This window comes from Phyllostomus discolor, chromosome X (assembly GCF_004126475.2).
Source record: "Phyllostomus discolor isolate MPI-MPIP mPhyDis1 chromosome X, mPhyDis1.pri.v3, whole genome shotgun sequence".
Classification (NCBI taxonomy): domain Eukaryota; kingdom Metazoa; phylum Chordata; class Mammalia; order Chiroptera; family Phyllostomidae; genus Phyllostomus; species Phyllostomus discolor.
The window spans coordinates 39,922,716-39,943,591 of record NC_050198.1 but is presented as its reverse complement, the minus strand read 5'-3'; the positions used below and the strand labels follow the sequence as shown (position 1 = coordinate 39,943,591).

The 20,876-nt window shown below is 49.6% G+C and overlaps 2 pseudogenes; one reads left to right on the top strand and one right to left on the bottom strand.

Moving 5' to 3' along the window:
- Positions 1–3,860: 3,860 nt before the first annotated feature.
- On the bottom strand, positions 3,861–8,418 carry LOC114505125 (annotated as a pseudogene).
- Positions 8,419–13,939: 5,521 nt separating this feature from the next.
- Positions 13,940–14,942, top strand: LOC114504610 (annotated as a pseudogene).
- The last annotated feature ends 5,934 nt before the right edge of the window (positions 14,943–20,876 follow it).

Below are 20,876 nucleotides of genomic sequence, written 5' to 3'. Positions count from 1 at the left end.
CATGGCTAGTCCAAATATTTTTTTAATATATTTTATTGATTATGCTATTACAGTTGTCCCATTTCCCCACTTCTCTCCCCTCCACCCTGTACCCCCCTCCCACCCACATTTCCCCCTTTAGTTCATGTCCATGTGTCATACTTATGAGTTCTTTAATTTCTACATTTCCTGTACTATTCTTGCCCTCCCCCTATCTATTTTCAACCTACATTCTATGCTACTTATTCTCTATACCTTTTCCCCCTCTCTCCTCCTCCCACCCCCCTGCTGCTAACCCTCCATGTGCCCTCCATTTCTGTGGTTCTGTTCCTGTTCTAATTGTTTACTTAGTTTCTTTTGGTTTTGCTTTAGGTGTGGTTGTTAATATTTGTGAGTTTGCTGTCCTTTTACTATACATGTCTTTTCTTTATCTTCTTTTCTTAGATAAGTCCCTTTAGCATTTCATAAAATAAGGGCTTGGTGATGATGAACTCCTTTAACTTGACTTTATCTGAGAAGCACTTTATCTGCCCTTCCATTCGAAATGAGAGCTTTGCTGGATAGAGCAACCTGGGATGTAGGTCCTTGTCTTTCATGACTTGGAATATTTCTTTCCAGCCCCTTCTTGCCTGTAAGGTCTCTTTGGAGAAATCAGCTGACAGTCTGATGGGAACTCCTTTGTAGGTGACTGTCCCCTTACCTCTTGCTGCTTCTAGGATTCTCTCCTTCGTCTTTACCTTGGCTAATGTAATGATGATGTGCCTTGGTGTGTTTCTTCTTGGGTCCAACTTCTTTGGGGCTCTCTGAGCTTCTTGGATTTCTTGGAAGACTGTTCCCTTTGCCAGATTGGGGAAGTTCTCCTTTATTATTTGTTCAAATACATGCTCAATCTGTTGCTTTTCCCCTTCCGATTCTGGTACCCCTATAATTCGGATATTGGAACGTTTAAAGGTGTCTTGGATGCTCTTAATCTTTTCCTCAATTTTTTGAATTCTTATTTCATCATGCTTTCCTGCTTGGTTGATTCTATCTTCCTTCTGGTCCACTGTATTGTTTTGAGACTCATATTCCTTCCTTTCACTATTGGCTCTCCTCCGCATGTCTTCCTGCATCTGTTTTATGGTAACCTGCATCCTTTCATCTAAATTTCATCCAAAATCAACCAGTTCCGTGAGCTTTCTGATCACCAGTGTTTTGAACTGCGCATCTGATAGATTGGCTAATTCTTGGTCGCTCAAAAGGATGAGTCCTGGGGGACTGATCTGCTCTGTTGAAAACATATTTTTTTTCCCCTGTCTCTCCTTTTTTTTTTCCGGTCTGGTTGCTCTTGTTACGGTGGGGGGCGGAGCCTTAGGTGCTCACTGGGGCTGGGCACCCCAGTTGCTAGATTGTGACATTATATGTGGGGGCGGGGCGGGAGCGGGGCGGGAGAAAACAATGGCGGTAGTTCCGTTCCCCTGGACTCAGACCCTTGTCTGGGCTTCCAGGCTGTGAGTTCTGCCCTGGTCCACAATCACTACCCCTCTGGGTCTGCCAGCAGCAGCTTGGGTACTCAGGGATCACCACTGCGTTCTTGCGCGCCGGATGGCTTTTGCGCCGAGTTCGCGCCAAACCTTCCCGTGACCTCCGCGCGCCGCCGACCCGTGCCAGCCCCGCGCCGCCCGTCTCGTCTTCTCCTACCAGTCCGGATGAACGCGCCTACTTCAACTTCTTGGCTGCCCGACTTCCATTCAGATAAATCCTCTGCCGGATCTGGGTGTTATTCTGATTGTAAATTATTGTTGTAAATTATTGGTTTTCTAATCTTGGTTGTACGAGGAAGTACGGTGCATCCACCTATTCCTCCATCTTGCCGGAAGTCTAGTCCAAATATTAATGAGATGGACAAAGCCAAGCTGGAACCATCAGAGGATAGAACACCACCAATAAGGGTCCAAGCTGATACATCCCTGGATCCAAATGTGGATCGAAGGGAGGCTTTGGAGGGGCGCAGAGACCAACCCCAGAGCCAAAATCCAAGCCCCCAAGACAATCTTCAACCACAGAACCCAAACCAAGTCGCTACCAACATAGGAGGAAACAACATTTTTTCTTGTGCTGTCCTTCCCAAGAAAGCTTTGGAGGATAGTGGAGGACAATACCTTCATGTCTGTGAAGTGGACTGAAAATGGAGACACCCTGATCATCAAGGAAGATCTTTTCCAGAGGGAGGTTCTTTGCCACAGGGGCACAGAGAAAATCTTCAAATCAGACAGCCTGAAGAGTTTCATCTGTCTGATGAACCTCTACGGATTCAACAAAATACGCATAATGGACTCTTTGGTTGGCCCTCCAGGAAACAGGTTGATGATGAAGTAGGAAGTCCTCCTGTTTCCCATGTTCTCTGTTACTTGAACATCTTTCTATTAGACCAACATTGAAAGGATTTTATTTCAGGGGATAACTCTTTTTTCACATGAGACTGTATTGAAAGATGAGAAAGTATAAATTTTCATATGAAACTATCACCCCTTTAGAGATTCTTGTTTCCTAACCTGAAGGGATGACCTAAGATGAAGACTCTGAGAGGCTAGTTAATGTCAAAGAGTTGCATTTTCTCCCAGAGTGACTAAAATGATTAATTTTGTTTCAGATCTACCACAATTCCAACTTTCAAATAGACAAGCCTTGGCTCATCAAGAACTTCAGGAGAGAAGGCAACTGGATGGCTACTACTGCTTGGCCAGGGACTAGCGCAACACCTCCAAAGAGGAAAAACAAGCAGGTAGCCCCTACGGGACACTGACCAAGAATTAACCATAGAGGAGGCTCCAAAGCGGCTGACCCAAAGACCTAGAAGAAAGCCCCAAGTGCTCAGGGACCCAGTAGCACCTGGTCATTCAAGTTCTCGGGTCTGTGGTCCACAAGCAGTGCCATGACAGTCCATTGCCCAAGTGAGCCAGGTGGCCCAAGTGGGGAGGGCACATCTGAGAATGTCACGTTTGCGCCCACAGCTTCTGCCAGAACCAATGGCACAGGGGAACTGCCCCCCAGCCACCCAGATTACCCACTGTATGATTTGGTGATGTCTTTGTACAACACCTGTTATTCCATCCTGATGACTGCCCTTTCAGTCATGACCTCACCCACAGACCCCGATGAGGAGGAGGAGGGCTCCTCTGATGACTGGCATGCACCCTGTGAGCAATTCAGGGACAATACAGGCCCCTAAGCTCCCAATGACATAGAACAATCACCACTTTGTAACCACCAATCCATTTTCAGCTTTAATAAAGAAAAGTACAACTCCGTGGTGGTAAATTAACAATGAGAATTGTGAGTCTGTGTTCTCTTGTTTCCATGCTACACACACCTCATCAGACAAGCCCTAGGAGGCTAGCTATCCTGGCCCGACACAGGTGTTTGTCCCCATTGTCCTCATTCATTTTCACACACTCATCCAAGGGCCTGGCTAGGGAGCTCTGAAGCAAGCTCAGGAAGATTGGGTCCCCTGAGCCTCACCTGCTGGTCAGGAGACAGAACTGCCTGACTCGTGACCTTGGGTGGATCACCGTCCAATAGTCATGTACCTTAAAACAGGAGGGTTTTTCCTCACGCGTCCCCCAGTGATGCCAGGAAGTTTCTGACCAGCAGCTGAGCATCCCCAGCCCAATTTCCAGGGACCTCCCAGAGAGACCCACCTAAAATGAGGGCCACCCTATCTGCTCAGCCATCTACAACCATGGCAGTCTGGCTCAGAAGACGGGCCATTCCAGTCAACCCCTGGGAGAAAGCACATCATCCTCACAGCTAACAAGCACTAGGAACTCTCCTAGAAGGAACCCAAATAAATAAAAGATTGCCCACAAAATACACAAACAATCAAAGAAACAAAATGCTCATCATTTTTCCATCAGAGCTCTATTTCAGATCCTCTCTTTGGTCACAAAGTAGCTATGTGACATGTCTAACACATGGCTTCATGAGCCAAGGGACACTTTTACAACAGAGCAAGAGTCACTTGCCAGGGAAGACAGGTGCTGTGTTTCAAAGTCTGATGTCCCCTTCATGGTGCATGAGGCAGTCCTGTCCCTGGCTGGTCACCCTCAGGCAATCATTCAGGGCCCGCTCCCAGCCCTCCCACAACATCCCCTGGATGCTGCTGAAGCGTTCTATGAGTTTGACCAGAACAAAGAGAGGAGAAAACATGTAAGGGAGTCCTGAACACTAACCCGTTCTCTTAAAGCACGTTTCTTTGTACAACTCAGGCATGAGCAGGACCTAAATGAGTGACAACGCCAAGATACTTAATGGAAGCTTTGCCTTTTTTCTAAAGGTCAAAGTCCTTGAGACTGTCCATAAGTCCAGGGAGGCATCGCCTGAGGAAAGCCTGGTGCATCTGAATGCAGAAGGCTGTTTACGTGAACTGCAGGTGGTGGGTAGCGCTCTCCACTGTGGTGCCAATTCAGATTAAGCCTGATTTATGTGTCTGTGGCAGGATGGTGTGTTGATGGTCATCAGTCAGCTGGTTTCTCGGTAACCTTCCTGTGAGGAGTCCCCCTGCCCCACGGGATTAAGTGCTCTGGGATGTCGACTTGGAAGATATTCTTTCCACCTCTCCTGAATATGGGCTCCAGTAACCACCTGGGTTTTGAAGGTGAGTCAGGTATTTCTGCTTCAGGTTTGTCAGTACAGCTTGATTTTCCAGTTCCACAAGCTCATCGGGGGCTAAGTTTTCCGGGCACTGCAAAGTTGCCCCAATGTCAACGAGCCCTGTGCACCAAGAGAGAAGCACAGAGATGTTTTTCCTTCCATAAACCAAGGCCTGCCTATGAGAGAAAATGGTTATTCAACGTTATAACCATTAGGGACTAAGCTGATATCACCAAATGGACACAGAGTGAACTGGGTCCCTCTCACTGTGTGCACTTCCAACATGTCCAACTACGTTCAGGGAATTCTGGGTGAGGCCGGGGCAGAGAGAGGAATGAAGAGGACAGGGCCTTGTCCTCAACAACTCCACCCAGGAATGGGCAGGTTCCAGCCAGACTGCTGAGGGCAGCACGTACAGGTCAGAAGGGCTCCAGCTGCTGTGGGGAACCCACAGACCATCAGCTCCCAAGCACTTCACCAGGCGAAAGGAGCTGATGTGGGACCTCAACCACTGAGGGGTGAAGGAATTTGCTCAGGTGCCAATGGGTAGTGGGGGTGAGGCAGGTATGTGACGCCTGAGTCTGGAGGTCACCCGACCCTCTCTGTGTGCTGTACAGCCTCTCGTGGCCTGCCACACAAACACACACATGTGTATGCACACAAGCCCACATGTATACACACAGGCAATACCACATGCAGCCTTGGAATGGTCCCTGCCTCTCAGACTACCAACAGGACCTGAGGCCCAGAGTGGACAAAAGGGTTCACCCAAGGTCCTGGAAACTTGTCCCACGGACGCCCAGCCCAGGGCCCGCTGCTGCCCCTTTGAAGGTGTGCTGCTTAAAGAAACCACAGTCCCACCCCAACAGGTTCAAAAGAAAACAAGCCCCAAAACTCTTGAGCAAGGTCCTCAGGAGTTTTGAGGTGTCTGAGCAGCGCTTGGGGTGTGGCCACTTGCCAGCTATCACTCCACGGCCATACTTCTCCCCTTCCTGAAGCAAGGCCTGAATCTGAGCAGGGTTCCTCCCCAGCCTCTGCAGCAGCAGTTCCCTCCAGACGGCATCTTCCCAGTCCCTGTGAGCAATGTCGATGGCGATGGTACAGTGCCGGTGGCTGCTCAGCAAAGGACGCCAACGAGTCTCCAGAGTCTTGACCCCATTTAAGACAAAACCTGTGTAAGGCTGCCGGAAGGAGGGGCAGCAGAACTTCATCTCCCCAGAGATCCATGGGCCTCACGTGGCCTGCGGAAACACAGAGCACCAATGTCAATAAGCATCATGCACCAGCCCACCAAGCTCATGGCCTGTGGGCTGACCTCCACCCACTGTCCCCTGGAGACCCAGGAACCCCGCTGACAGGGATGGTGGGGGAGCAGAGAGTGTTGGCTCTTTCTTCCTATCACCAAGCAGTCAGCTGGCAGGCCCAAGGAAAGGGGCTGGCAATGAGGATGCCTCATCTATCAGATGGAATCTTTGGGGAACTCAAGGAAGAAGGTGGGGACAGCTCCAGAAAGGAAGTCAGGACAGGGTGTGGTCAGTTCTACAAAGGAGGTCACTGAGGCCAAGGGAGCACAGAGTGGGGAAGGAGGGACCTTCAGCTTCACCCCAGGTGGGCAGGTTCTAGTCCTCTCCCAGCAATGACCATCCTGGGCTTTGCTTTTTCTCCCCATCCACCTCAACACTCTCAGCTCCTTGGCCTTGCCATCCCCAAGGCGCTGCAGGTCCCCAAGCATGGTGGCCCCTCCCCCAGGGCTGTAGAGTGCATATCCTTGGGATCCAGCCTGAGCTGGGCCCTGGGGACACCATGTGACCTCAGATAATCCTGTCAGGTGTCTCCTCTGGACCCCTTTGGGTACCACCCTCCTCCATCCTCTTCCTACCCCACTGGTGTCCACTGTCAGCAGACATCCTGGCCCTCACCCGAGCTTAGAGAAATGAACAACAGGAACAGGAACAACTGGCACCAATATGCATGCCCTGGGCCCATGCTTGGCCCTGGAATGAGCATGATCCGCAGATCCTAGAATTCAATCCTCAAATAACTAGGTAGGGGTAGCTCCACCCTCACCCTACTCTACAGTTAAGAAGGTGGCACCAAGGGATGAACAGATGACCCACAGTCATGGGGAGCCTGACTGCATGAACCCCTGTCCTTGACTCCTTTCCTTGTACCTGGGGAAGGGGTCCTTCTTCCTCACTGGAGGATGAAGCTGTGTTGTGGGAGGAGCAGGGCCCTGGGCCACAGACTCAGCTGGGTCAGAGTACCTGGTGGACCCTCCGTCTCCAAGGGGTTGTGAGTACCTGGCACCTGCCTAACAGGACAGTCACAACTGGTGGCCACCCATCATCACCATGGGGCTGAGCCTCGGCTCTGCCCTCCACCCATGAGCAGCCCCACTCTCGTCTGTCTCTCCCCTCCTGTCTTTAAAGGACATAAACCTCACCTCAGCTACTATGTCCTCATGTTTATGAAAACACACCCACTCTCAAAGACAACGCCTGGAGGACAAAGCTGCCTCGTGTTCACTCCTGTCCCAATCCACTGTCCCGCCAGTCCCTTTGCCCAGCTCCTCCGCCTTCCCTCCCTTTCTCTGGCTGGGCCGCCTTCTCCTGTGTTCTGGACCCCACCCCTCTTGTGCACTCAAGGACCTTGTTCCTGAGACCTTATCTATTAAGAAAAGGGCTTGACAGAGGTAATCAAGTTAAAATGAGACCCTCATCCAATGACTGGTGTCTTCATCTGAAGGGGGAATTTACAGACAGACATGCACTCAGGAGAGTAATGCTTTGTGAAGATGAAGGCCAAGATCTACAAGGCAAGGGATGCCAAAGCTTGCCTGCAAACCATCAGAACCTTGGGGACCAGGATGGACAGATTCTCTCTCAGTCCCCAGAAGAGGCAAACTCGGTGGACACCTTGATCTTGGACTTCCAGCCTCTGGAACTGTGAGACAATACCTGTCTGTTGTTTAAGCCACTCAGGCCACAGCTCTTTGATGTGACCAGCCTGACAAATGACTACAGAGGCATAGGCTCTTTCTGCACATCTCCACAGGGCAGAGAATGGTTTTGCCATTGGCAACACTTCAAGCACATTCCTTCACCTCTGTACATTTTCTTCTAGCCTATTTTTTGCTGCCTGTATGGTATCCCCTTGTTGGCTGCCCCACGATTTACTGAGTTTCCCCTACTGATGAAGAAAGAGTCACAGGCTGCTTTGCACTTCCTGCCACTCTAAAGGACACTACCACAAACACTCGTTGACTGAAGACTTGTTGGGAGGATGCCTGGGTCACACACATGCACTTCTGAGATGCTGATTCAGGCTAGCAAACGGCCTTCCACCGAAGCTCACCCATGTATGCTCTACCAACCGTGGGCCTGGTGCCATTTCTTCACATGCTTGTCAGCCCTGAACATAATCATTGTGCTTAACCTTTGCCCATCTGATGGGTGACAAAGTGTCACCCTAGTTATCAGGTTTGAATTATTTATGACGGAGGCTGGATGGATGTCCCCCTGTGTCCTGGCTGCTTCTTTTTCTTCTACTGAGATATATGCCTGGTTTCCACCATTGAGTTTCTTGTCCCTTTTCTCACCAACCCCACAAAATCACAACAAGGAGACCTGAACTGTGTGGGTGGCACCCCCAGGGAGAACTGAGGTAACAGTAAAGGCACGAAGGGGGCTGAGTGCCCTCCTGTCACACAATGCAGAGAACCTGCTTAGTGGCCTGAGGAAGAAACACTCTTCCACTTGTCTCTGCTTCTTCACCTGCATGAGGGCAAGAGGGATAATGAGAAAAGGTCATTAGGAGCAAGACAGCAATGTTGGCTAATATACCAGGACAGTCTTCTACACAGCAGGGATTGGAAACCACCAAGACCAAGGAGATTCCAACTAATGGGAAACACACATGGCCCTGGCCTTGCACTCACAATTTGTTTCTCTGAATCAGGGCAGTGGCTCTCTCCTCTCCTGCCTGGTCAGGGACCACATGATGGCCCAGCTAGCCTGCACAGAAAATCATTTCATGTAGGTGGGTGGTGTCCTTACAGCCTAGCAGACGCTGTGTTCAAGAGGAGAAAACTCTCACCTCCCCTCACATCACCACACCATAAGCCTGAGCACTTCCTCAAGGAAGTAGGGGGTCATAGCTTTGCTCACAGACTCAGGTCTGCAGAGTTTGGGAGTACAGTTCACACAAGATCAAAGCAAGGACCAGAGGGAGTACTTTGGTCCCCATACAATCCAGCACCACTCCTGCTCTCAGCACTGGGGGGCCCAGATATGTTTTCTGGATGTGACCTCCAGTGAGTTCTGCACGGGAAGTCCGAGAGAGGTGAGGGCTGCCTCTGGGAGGCCCACTTCTGGTCCTTAGAGGGAAGGAATCCAATCCGGCACAGATTGAAAGTATGAACCCTGAAGAAGGACTGAGAGACGCCCCCCACCCCATCGCAGAACCCAGGTTAGCCCCTGCTGTCAGCACTGAGAGTCCTGGGGCTGGGTTGTCTGGTTGAGTACTATTTCTCACAACCCACCCGCCCCCACCTCCTCAGGAGAGCAAGACAAGGTCTGAGGGGAGCAACCTCAGATGCGCAGGGGGCAGGGCCCCGACTCTGCCTGGAATCTAGGTGAGAGCCAGAGGGAGGCCTGGAGGACCCCACGAAATCCATCTCAGTCTCTGCCAGCAGTCCTGGGAATTCTCCGGGCTTGGTGCCCTGATGTGACGTCCACACTTCACCTGGGGGTCTCAAGGCATTGAGGGCCTAGGTCTGAGTGGCTCAGCCTCCTGCTTAACAGAAGGAGGTTCCCAGGACCTGCCAGGGCTCAAGGTGAGAACCGGGAGGGAAGAGAAAGGGACTCTGAACCCTAGAACAGTCAGTCCTGGGAGGCCCAGTGGGCAGGATGAGCAGAAACAGCGATTCATAACTTCCATGTCTTCTGGTTCTGACACTCTGGGGGCTCTGTGTAAGGGCTCAGCCTCTCGGGTCTGCAGAGGGTGTGCCCAGGACATGACCAGAGTCAACTGTGAAGACCCTGAGGGAGATGGAGGGCACCTGGGCCCCTGAGCAGTATCAATCTGGCAGGTCTCAGGGGGCAAGGTGGGAGGGTTGGGTGGGGGGATGACCACACAAGGTGTTTTCTGATTTCTGCATCGGGTCTGAGAGACCCGGGGGGAGGGGTGGTGGTATAAAGAGCTGGGCTTCAGGTAGCAGAGCAGAGGACCCCAGGTCCTGCTGATGTCAACTTGAGGACCTTGAGGGGAAAATAGGTGACCCTGGACACTGGAATGAAGTCCTGGGAGGCTGAGTGGGTGGGGCATCCACAGGTAGCATTTCCTGACTTCTGTATCCAGGTCTGAGAGACTGTGGGGTTCCGTGTAAGGAGCAAAGCCACAGGTCGGCTCAGGGGACCCTGGACTCCACAACCTAGGGGACCCCGTAAAAGCCCACCTCTGCTCTCAGCCATGGGAGCTCTCCGTAGCAAATGACCAAGTGCGGCATTTCCTGACTTCCGTATGTATCCGGGTCTGAGTGAGACTTGGGACTTGATGAAAATTGTAGGGCCTCAGGTCCACAGAAGGGATACAGAGGTACTGCCCAGGAGTCACGTGGCACTTCCTCACTTTTGCATCCATTTCTGAGAGGCTCTGGGGTTTGGTGTAAGGAGCAGAGCCTCAGGTGAGCAGGGGATATGCCCAGGACCTGCCAGAGTCAAGGTGGGGACCCTGAGGGAAGACTGAGAGGATCAAAGACCCCTAAACAGAAGGGAGTCCACAGAAGGCTTCACTGCTGAAAGTCTTGGGAGGCTCAACGATGAATGAGCACCCAGAGAAGACACCACAGAAGCCCATACCTGATGTCAGCCTTGGGAATTCAGGGGGAGGAATGACACATGCAGCAGAGGGGAGGACCCAGGTCCTGCCATTGTCAAGGTGAGGAGGATACAAAGGGAGGACTGAGGGACTCTGGACCCTACAGCAGAGAGGAGCCTGCATAACCCCTACTGTGAACCCTGGGAGGCCCCAGGCCCGATGACCACATGCTTTGTTCCTGACTTGGGCATCTGTTTGTGAAAGAATGAGGACTTGGTAAAAGGAGCAGGCCCTCAGGTTATTAGAGGGGAGAGTTCAGGTCCCACTGAGAGTCAAGGTGAGGACCCCGAGGGAAGACTAGGGGCCTCTGGCACCTGAGGTCTGAAGGGTCAGCCTCCCTCCAGGCAGGCAGAGGAATGGAGCCCAGGCTTTGCCAGGACACAAGGTAAGGACTCCAGGTAGGACTTAGGAAGACCCCTAGCAAACGTTGAAGGGTCCCCACTGTTCCCTCTCCCTGCCATCAACACAGGGAAAGCAGCACAGCAGGGCTGTTGGTGTGGGTTGCTTCCAGACTTCTGCCTGAGAGGTGGCAAAGGAAGGTGAGGGCATTGTCCTGAAGGGCCTGGATGCAAGTGCCAGTAGTCAAATTGTTGGGTTTTGAGGCAAGATGAGGGCACCTCCCACCCCAGCAAAACAGAGACCAGCTGGCTCAGGCCTTGCTGGCACAGCTAGCTGGGTTGCTCAGGGCCTGATAGTGGATGTGATGTGTCCTGAAGTCCACCTTGGAGTTCTCAGGGAGATGAGGGCATTTGGTCTGAGGAGGTGTAGCTGAGGTGATGAGAGGGAGGGGTCCAAGGCCCTATGGGCTTCAAGGTGAGAACCCTCAGGGAGGACTGAGAGGGCTCCACCCTAGGCAGAAACGTTGCCAACTCTCATACACCAGAAAAACCCCAGCAGTCAGCCCTGGGAGGGCTGGAGGATATCAGGAAGAGACTCCTCCCCCACTTTCTCCTTGTGAAGGGGTGTCTGCAAGAGGGTGGCCTTGGATTGCAGTAGGCATTCTCAGTTCAGCAAAAAGGAAAGGTCCCAGGCCCTCCATGAGTAAGCATGGTTTCCTTGGGGAGGACCGAGGCTCCCACCCTTCAAACAAAAGGGGAGCCTGAAACCCACTCTGTGCTGCCGTCAGTCTTGGGAAACCCCTGGCATGGGTCTGTGGAGGTGGTTCCACCTCGATCCTGTCCCAGGGCACTTGGGAAGTTGAGAGCTTTGGTCAGAAAGGACGACCAGTTCGTGAAAAGAAGGGCCGAGTTTTTACCAGGGTCGGGAAGGGTCTGAACCCTTCCTTGGGGATCTGCACAGATACATTTAACATTAACGAAAATTTATGAAGATGGAGTTGATGATATGAAGTGTACCATTAATAAAGCCTGGGTACAGTCAAAGCAAGAGAGAAGCAAGCCAAAGGAGACACATAATTTTGAGACTTTAAAGTGCTTTTGGGAACTGTGATGAGGAAATATTGATGTTTCCAAGTAAAGGCATTTTGGTGAGCTGCACAGACGATTTAACAGATAATGTTACAGAGCCTTCTTCTAAGTAAAGGCAATGAATTCTCCCACTGGTGGGTTTATTTAAATAAAATATGCTGTGTTTTAAAAAGTAAGAGACCCCAAAGCATCAATCAGTCCCCTGTCCTAACCATCGGGAGTCCCCAAGCAGGGGTGCCTGGATGTGACATCCTCTCCCTTTCCACATGCTTGCTTCTTCTGACAGTTTCTCACTGAGGGTAGTTAGTCAGGGTGATTTCTGGTCGTCAGGAGTTCTGTCCATGCCCAGCCAGGAAGAAAGGCAAGCATCTTGAGGACAGACTAAGGGGACACTCTACTCAGAACAGATGGGCCCAGGCCCTGCTGTCAGTCATGGTGGAACCTGTGCAGACTGGGGAACAGATGGGCCTCCTGTTCACATTTGTCTCAGAGCTCCCAGGAAGGTGAGGCCCTTAGTCTGAGAGGACAATGTCCTCGGGGTGTATACTTGCTCAACAGAGAGAGGAGTCCCAGGTTCTGCCAGGAATCAAGGTGAGGACCCAGAAGGGGGAGTGGGGGTGTCCCAATTTTCAGAACAAGAGTGGGCTCCACAGAAATCTGCCTTGCTCTGAGTGTTAGCCCTGAAGGCCCCAGGCAGTGCCGTCAGCCTGAGCCCCTTCTCATTTTCAGATCGGTCCTCTCAGGGAGAGGAGGGCTTTGGTCTGAAGGCCTGGACTCAGGTCAACTGGGGCAGGATTCCAGGGCTTGCCAAGAATCAAGGTGAAGAATGAGGGGAACCAGAGCACATGGGAACCAAGATCTACCCAACCCCTCCTGTCAGCCATGGGGAAACTCAGAATGGTGCATGGAATGGCTCAACTCACTTCCTCTTCTGGTATCTATTGGAGGTGCAGCCTAAGTCTAAGTAGAGTGAGCTCACTCAGCAGAGTGAGTTGTCTGAGACCCTGCAGGGTGTCCTGGTGAGGAAATGATTGGAACCTTAGCCCAAGATAGATGGACCCAAAACTTTGGTCACTTCTTCTTGATCCCATGGGAGGCTCTGGGCACGTGTGACCAGATGTGGAGCCCCCTCATTTTCTTCTCTTCGGGGTCAGGGAAGTGTGGTCTTGTTCTGAGAGTTTAGTCACAGGCCAGCGGGAGGCGGGTGAGGGGCCAGGCCCTGGCAGGGGAAAGGTGAGGATCCTGAGTGTGCAAGGAAAAGACCATCCACCCAGGACAGAGGGGACCGCACAGAGTTCCACCACCACTCCTGTCAGAACTGAGATCCCAGGTCTGTGCTTGCCATCTGCATGCTGAGGTGCTCCTTCGTTTCCTCTTACAGGGGTTCCAGCTTCCAGGAGGTAAGAAATTTTGTCTGAGCTACATATTCTCAGGTCACCGAGCAGTGGAAGGCCAGGCAGTGCCAGGAGTGTAGGTGAGGTGACCACCCTGATTATGATTATGTACACAGGGATTTCCCCCCACACCAGATCAGAGGGGATCCCACAGCACCTGACACCTCCATGCCCCATCGTCAGCCCCAGAACTGTGGGCTTGGCCTTCTGTACACAGAGCAGTCATTTCACTTCCTACTTCAGGTTCTTAGTTCTTCAGGCTGATCAGGAGTGACCCCTGTGAGGCCGGAGAGCACCCGTAAAGTGGGGGCCTGTAAGTTGCCTTTGTCAGGGCCGCCTAGGGTGTGTTTCTCAGGTGACACTTCTCTCACTCCCTCTCTCCCACAGGCCCGTGGGCCCCCATCACCCACCTTCTTCCCACACTCCAATAGCTTTCCCACCAAGAGTCACCATGCCTTGCCATCAAATGAGTGAGCTCTGCAAGCTTGAGGAAGACCATCAGGACCCCAGAGGGGCCCAGGTGGAGGAGCAGCTGTTTTGAGGATGCAGAGGAGGAGGTTGTGTCTCCCTCCTCCCTAGCTTCCTCCCCCTCAATCCTGTTTCCATACCGCCTAGAGGGGGTGGCTGCTGCTGAGACACCAAGTCCTCTCCAGAGTCCTCCAGGGGTGCCTGCCCTCCCCTCTGTGCCATGGCAGCCCCTCCATGGAGCCAATATGAAGATGAGGGCTCCAGCAGCCAAGAAAAGGAGGTGCCCAGCACGTGGGAGGTCCCAGAAGATGCCAATTCCATGCACACACAAAAAAGCCCCGCAGTTGAAGATGACAGAAATGGTAGAGTTCCTGCTCCTGAAGTGTCATGCAAAGAAGCCCACCACAGAGGCAGAAATTCTGAGTAGCATCATCAGAGAGTACCAGGACCACTTCCCTGAGATCCTGAGCCAAGACTTGAAGTGCATGCAGCTTGTATTTGGCATCGAAGTGAAGGAAGTGGGCCCCAGTGACCACCCCTCTGTCCTGGTCAGCACTCTGGACCTCACCTTTGATGAGATGGTGAGCGATGGGCACAGATTTCCCAACACTGGCCTCCTGGTCACACTTCCATGGGTGATCGCCACGGAGGGCGATTGTGCCACTGAGGAGGAAGTCTGGGAGGCGCTGGAGGTCATGGGCATGCATGATGGGAAGGAGCACTGGATCTATGGGGAGCCCAGGGAGCTCGTCACCAAAGTGTGGGTGCAGGAAAAGTACCTGGTGTACTGGCAGGTGCCCAGTAAGCGATCCTGCATGTTCCGAGTTTCTGTGGGGTCCCAGGGCCCATGCTGAAACCAGCAAGTTGAAAGCCCTCAAGTTTTTGGTCAGAGTTAATGCCAGGGATCCCAGTTCCTTCCCTTCTCTGTCTGAAGGGACTAAGAGTGAGGAGGAAGAGGGGGCCTGAGCCAGAGTTGCATACAGGCACGTTTCAGGCCCATGTTCAGTAGCTTCGCTCGCTTGGTATGAAGTGGGGCTCATTCTCCACTCTGTGATTGAGGAGTGAGCAGTCAGAGTTCTAGGTAGTGAGGCTCAGGGCGAGTTGGGGGAACAAGAGCTGTAGCACCATTTGATTTCTGTTCTCTGTGATAACTTAGAATTTGATCTTTGTTTCCTTTGGGAACTTTCCATATATCATTCCTTTTAATAGAAGTTTTAATAACCTACACCATCAAAGTTTGTGAAAGACATTGCTCACACCATATATTTGTATTTGTCCAAGTTTGTGATCCTGAACGAGATAACATGGCATTAGAACAGCATTTTCATGGAACTATGAAATAACTCAGCAGTTCAGTCAATGGAGTCAAGAAATAAAGAAATAAAAGCAAAGGGTTGTTAGTTCTTGCTTCTTATCCCTTCTTGTCTGTCATTCTATGAAACATTATTTAAGTATCCTTGGATTTGCTTGGTTCATTCACGGTGGGGTGGGAAATGTGAGACTTCCGCAATAGTGTCAACAATAAAATTAACTAGTTGTTAGTTAGTTAGTTAGTTAGTTAGTTAAAAAGAAAAGAAAGAAAGAAAGTGGAGACATTTCATCTGAATAAAGATGACCCCTGCTCAGTGGTTCATTCACTCCCCAGACATTCAGTGAGCCTCTGTCCTCTGAAGGCCCTGTGCAAGTAGTGGTGACACGAGCATAAGCAGGACATACCCACCTACAGAATGACAGTGTGGGAGCCACAGTCATATAAGGAAAGTGATGGGGTGTCCCCTAAGTCCATGATATCCCCGCTCTTCCCAGCCCATGGCCCACCTTCTACGTCACAGATCATTTCTCTTCTCAGTACTATGCATGACATCTCTCAAGACAAACAAATAGCAGGACCCTGAGGCCCAGGTAGTAAAAGCAGGCCTAAGGAAGGAAGGTGGCAATGAGAATCAAACACAATTTGGGGATTGTCTGAGGCATGTTGAGAGGTGAGTCTGCCAGGTGCCGGCATTTCTGACCAGTCCTGGCACTTTCCCACACGACAGCACCCTTCTCCTGGCTTTTCCCCATGTCCCCTCCTGTCCAGCACTGGAACGTGGTATGCCAACATGCTCATCCCTGCCATCTCCTCTGAAGGCTGCACAGATCTCCTGCCCTCGCCCTGACACAGAGGCTTCCTACTCCCTGCAGGAGCCCCCTGCTCTCCCATAGCTCACCCTCGATCCTGTCTGGTAGCCACAGCCCTTTAAGTGGAAAGTGTTACTTTAGAACCTGATGTTTAGATACCTTGTCATCCCTCCTTGGGACTCTTCCAATGCAGTCTCTGTTTTCCAGATGGGCTGTGAGCACAGTTTGATTGTGCCTATATTCTACTGGGCCTTTGGATAGAACCCTGAAGATACACAGAGGATTTATGAAGCCACCCAGTGCTTATAGTAGAAGTTTAATGGGATTCTTATCTGAAGCTGGGAGCTGAACATGTGCACAAATGAAAGAGCTTATTTAGCTGGCCAGAAATTAATGCCTCAATATAAATGGTAGATGAGGAGCAAACATGGACTGAAACCAAATTTCTTCTAAAAATATTTAACACCCCCCCCCAACCCCGCCACCGAGGAATCCTCCTAGGAGGTGAGAAATGGTTCCTTGGTGGACTTGTTAGGTGAAATTTAAAAAGAAAAACAAAATAATTAGCCACCCTCCCTCTGTCTCTTGTCTGGTCCCTGCCCCACAGGAAAGTCGTGTCTTTTTCAGTGAGTCTAAATGCATCTGTGCAGGTGTTCGGGCAAGTTCACTCATATGGAGGGTGGCAGAGACTCGCAGGTTAAAAAGTTACCCATGCATCCGAAGGGAGGAGAGCATTCTCAGCCTACTGATACTATAGACAGTATTACAGTATTGCAAAGGGAAGTGAAGAAAGGCACTATTGAGTGAAGAAGGGGAACCCTCCCTGAGGAGATTTACACGACCCTCTTACAGTTACATGTGGTTCTGTATTTGAAGGCATCTGTCACATAGTAGGCACTTAAAAACTCAGAGACTTTCAAGAGAAATCTGACCACAGAAAGTCCTCCAAGCAATGAGGATGGTTGTCGTCACAACCAATTACGATGGTTGCTTTCTTATGAGCACCAACAATGTGACAGTGCATGGGAGGGACTTCAGTGCCCACCCATTTCTTCTCTTGCTCTCCTTCCTGAACAAGGTCCATGCTACATTGCCAGTCCACTTGTAGTTAGGAAGGGCCATGTGACAACCCTTTGCCACTGAGACATGATTGGAAGCATTGTTTACCACATCCACACATTTGACAGCCAGTATGCCAGTTCCATGCTCTCTCCCGTGATTCACCAGCAAATATGGTGGCTCCATGTTGAGACGCAGCCTGGATCCCTGGTCACCTAGATCAGGGGGCCCCTGAAAAACTGCATCAGAATTTATGTGCACAAAAACACACTATTGCTGTGTTAGCTTTTCAAATCTCAGAGTTTGTCTGTTACATCAACTAGCAGTTACTTTGACACAGCTACTTTTCCATTGTTAGGTTTATATAAATATTGTAATTGCCAATATAGCAGTGTATATGTTTTTATTGCAAAAAAATTTAAATACAGATAAATCAAAACATTCCTTTCTCTAAGTTTCACAATTCAGCCTCCTGCTCAGAGGTCACCACAATTATCAATCTAATATGTGTTATTTTAAAGGTTATCATTGAGTTTTTCATAGATAGGTATACTAAAAATTATATTGTTTTTATTCAATATACATAAATAAGTGATGCACATATTGATATGCCACTAACCTTTGTCACTTAATAAAATGGATGCAGGTTCTTCCCATAACAGCACATAGAAATCTACCTCACTTTTTAACTTCTTCCTAAAATTTTAAAGCATTGATATACCATAGTTAATTAAACCATTCTGTTCCAGATAGACACACAAATTGTGTCCCATTCTTTGCTATAATTAATAAAACCAAAATCAGTGTCTTCAAACATGAATTATAGGTCAACTATTCATGTTTTTCAAATAAGAAAGACGTATCAGGAACCCTGGCCCATCCAACTTGTGGGCCCACTCAAGCTGTTTCCCAATGACTTTTCCATAAAAATGACCTGTCTTGGCTCATGCTTCAGACTCCCCTAAAATCTCTCAGACAGCATCTTGCCTAAGCATGCCCTGAACCTCTCACTAAGTGGCCCCAGGTCTGGCACTAGTGGCAGCCAAACTTGGTTTGAAGCTTGTCCTTGCCTGGGCACCTCCAAGCCCAGCACAAGTAGCAGCCATCTGAAGATCACTTTGTAGCTCATTCCAGGTGGCCCTGGGCAGAGCACAGGCAGCAGCTGACCTTGGCCTGCACCTCCCAGGAGACCTCAGAGCCAGAACACCAGGTGGCTGTTTAATTATCCCAATGCTGTAGTGTCAGCCCTAACATTTTTTTTTTTTTTTTTTGTAATGCAAGTGCCTAACTTAGCTTTGATTGCAGGGGCATCCACTTCAAGGAAGGCTTTCTGGAATAAACATATTGTCAGCCAGAGTGAGACAGTATAACAGGGTGTAGGCTTAATGGGGTGTAGGCTGAGAGGCCCAAGGGACCCCCACAAGCCTGGCTTGGGGACTGGGAAAAGCAGAAGCACAGGAATTGAGAGTTATTTTGCATAGCAATAACAGCAGGCTAGCTTCATAGCCTGTGTAGAACCAGGAAGACATGCATCACTTTGACCTATGGTGTAGCTGGGAAGCAGCTCCCGCCATGACAGTGCCTGTGAGAGATCTTGGAGATGGTTTGCTCCAGCCACGAGGCCACACACCCCCCCCCCCTCGAGACTAACTATGGCAGCCAAGAAAGACAGAGGATACAGGAGTGCTAGCAGGTGTAACTAATTGTGGGAAGAGTCAAAATGGGGTTACGGAAGAGGTTTAAGGCTGGAATTTAAACAAAAAGGCAGGCCAACGTGTGTGTTGAGGACAATGTGAGATCACAGGAAGAAAGTACTCTCACTGGCAGGCCATGAGGAGGTGCCATGTGGTTTCCGATTAAGTGGAGATCACGGAAACACAGCTGATGGTGCTGGAAACTGCAGTAGACCTGCACAGCCAAGCTTGGATTACTGGGAGGAACTAGAAGTGAGCTGCGGATGTTTTGTTTTTTTTCCTTCTTCCTCTTATTCTTCTGGAGGGCAGTACTTCTGATTGGCATGTTCTGAGAGCCTGGCCTAACTAGGCAAAGAGGAGATGGCAGGACTGTGTGTTTGTGGGTGTATCTTCATTTCTAAAGGGAGTGAGATTTAATGGTAGAATTCTGCCATTTAATCTAAACCTGTATAACTTTTCAATATATAGTTCCTTTCCTTTTTACCAAACTCTGGCACTGAGAGTCATAATTACTAACACAGCAGTGGGCAAAGAACCAACCATAGTGAAAAAAGACCCCGGGGTGGGTGGTTGTTTCTGTAACAACAGGATAGTGAGAAGTTTGGAAAATTCCTTGGCAAGTGGAATAGAGAAAGCTTGTCCCAAGCTAATCTCCTGAACCTGTCCTCAAAGCCCCCTTTTCTCTGACTTCCCAGTGAGCCAAGGCAGCCCAGCTAGGCCCTCCTGTTGCTTCTTCTATGCTAAGCCCTTCTTTGTTTCACTGCCCCCAGCTTTAATAAATGTATCCTCATAGTCACCTGGACCCGTGTTGTAAAATCTTTCCTACACGAAGTCAAGAACCCACACATTACAACTGGCCCTGGGCAGACCCACTGAGGGCCAGATCCCCTTGTCCCATAACAAGAGGAATAGATAAAGAGCCAGTTTCCCTCCCCTTGCTGAGTCTCCTTTGTTTTAGAGATCTTGGTTGATTTCAATAACTGACTATTTGGGAAACTTGTTTTGCTGTTTCTTCCCATGCTTTATATTTCTACCCTTATGTTTTTAATTCATCAATAAAGAGTGAGTCTGCAAAATCCCGGGCCTTCTGGCTATAAAGCATAACCCCGGGCCTGTAAGCATTCTCTCTCTCTCCCTCCCAATCCTGCTGTGTGGTTCCAGATATGCCATGTAATTTTGAGATCCTGTGAATAATAAACCTTTTTTTTTCAGCTTCCTATCAGTTATTGCTGAAGGGTGTCTTGCCATCTTAAGAAGAACCACAAGGGCCAGTCCAACCACCACATTTGTTATTGATAGACTGACTGAGAAAATGGAAAGGGTTTACAGGAACAAGTATAAAGGACATATGGACAAAAACTGGGGGGGTAGAAATGGGAGGGAGGTGGGGAGGGCTGGGGGTGGGCTGGGATGGGAGTAAAAGACAGAAAACTGTACTTGAGCAACAATTAAAATAAAAATAAAATAAAATTTAAAAAATAGACTGAGACCAGCACTAAACAAAATTCATTTATTGAAAAGACCTACACTTCTCAATTGAATTGTCTTAGTCCTTTGTAAAGACTCAACTAGCAACATTTGTGTGGGTCTGTTTCTGAACTCTGTAATCAGCTCCATCAATACATGTGTTTGACCTTTAGCCAGTACTACACTGTCTTGATTGATATAACGAGGATTTTGATTGGCATGACTTTGGATGTATATATCAATTTAGTGAGAATTGATATCTTCGCTATGTTAAGTCCACCAGTCCACAAACACAGTATGTTTCTCTATTTACTTACTTTCTATTTAGGTCTTGATGTTTTTCATCAGCCTTTTGTAGTTTCTCCATACAGATCCCGTGCACGTCTGGTTCTATTTATACCTAAGTATTTCATTTTGGAGCTATTAAAATGGTGCATTTTTAATTCTTGGTTTCCAATTTTTTATTATAGTTGTATATAAATATGATTTTTGTGGGTTGATCTTGTATCCTGCAACCTTGCTGAATTTGTACTTTCTTTGGGATTTTCCCAGACTCCTCCCAGGCTGTTGATGTGCAAAGGCCCACAGGGTGCCAAGCTAGCAAATGAGCCCATGCCTTTGTTAGGCTATTCCCTTATTACAAGAGGTTTTTTCCAGGTACCTTTGTGCCAAGTACTTCACCCTCTAAAGAAACTGTAGAAGTTAGAGGTTAGAGTCATGACACATTCTTTGCACCAGAGGAGAGACTAAGGACATTT